This window comes from Penaeus monodon, chromosome 20, assembly GCF_015228065.2.
Source record: "Penaeus monodon isolate SGIC_2016 chromosome 20, NSTDA_Pmon_1, whole genome shotgun sequence".
Lineage (NCBI taxonomy): Eukaryota > Metazoa > Arthropoda > Malacostraca > Decapoda > Penaeidae > Penaeus > Penaeus monodon.
The window spans coordinates 39778837-39779944 of NC_051405.1; the positions used below are offsets into that span (position 1 = coordinate 39778837).

At 44.3% G+C, this 1108-nt stretch overlaps 1 long non-coding RNA gene across 1 annotated transcript in view; it reads right to left on the reverse strand.

Annotated features, from left to right (window-relative positions):
• The window catches only part of LOC119585812, a 2961-nt gene that overhangs the window by 650 nt on the left and 1203 nt on the right, over positions 1–1108 (reverse strand). The window contains exon 2 of the long non-coding RNA XR_005229906.1: positions 588–710. This is a non-coding gene — a long non-coding RNA (uncharacterized LOC119585812). The remainder of the gene's footprint in view (positions 1–587; positions 711–1108) is intronic.

Consider the following 1108-nt stretch of genomic DNA (forward strand, 5'->3'; position numbering starts at 1 on the left):
GTAATCTCATTATAGAATAAAAATTAAGAAGAATATTTAAGGTACGAGGATGTGCTACAAATATGCAGAATGAAAAGGAATGTTATCTTTATTAAAAATAATCTCTTTATCTAGTAGTGGTGATTACATTGTCCACACATGGCCCCTCCTCTGCCCATGGACGGTCACACATTTTCTTACACATTCACATGCCTTTTTTTACATACACACTCATACTGACTTGAAGTGTGTGTTTGAGAATGCGTGGTCGTCCATAGACAGGCAGAGTGGCCATGCATGTTTTCCATCCCCCCTCCCCCCACCCTAAAACGACTCTTTGGAAAAATAAACAAGGCAGGTTTGGACCTCCACGAGCCTACAGAGACTTCCAAAACTTGACTGAATCTGTAACAGCCTTCATCACTTTTTCTTTTTACGGCCAACTATTTCTTGACAGTTCTTTTCAGCTCCTTGCCATTTTGCGAGCCCCCAACCATGCTATTTACTAAAGACCCTTTAACAATTTGCTGATTCCCACTCGACCCTAAAGCTGATCGTTGGAGCTCGAAATTAACTCTGAGATCCCCTCGACTAGCTTCCTTCCTTACCAAATTACTGGCCCATGCATTATATTTTTCAATGAAGGTCTCAGAGGCGCCTCGGTTGACAACGGAGAGCAGTTGTACCACCAATAGGGCTATGAAGTTCCTCATCCTTTTAGTAGACCAGCTCTGGAAGTATAGATAAGAATATAAGAATAACAGCACTAATAATGACAATCACATCATATATATATACTAGCCAGATCCGAGGTAATTCTACGGGAAAAGGGGGACATGCTTCTCTTTGTCTTTAACCCTCCTCTTTCTGCCTCTCGCCTCCCCTCTCCTTTTTCCGTTGCCTCTGCCTTTCCCAGTCCCGCTTGGCCACCCACTCCCAATCCCATATTTTCCTTGTATCTATTTCTCTCCTCCCACCTTTATCCCATCCCACGTCTCTCCTCTTCTTCCTTGAAATTCCCCCATCTCATGCGCTCCCTTATCCCATTCCCTCCCTCCCCTATTCCCCATTTCTTTCCGAGACGAGTCTCCCCTTCCCCATGCACACCCTCTTGTCCTCTTTAAGTCCC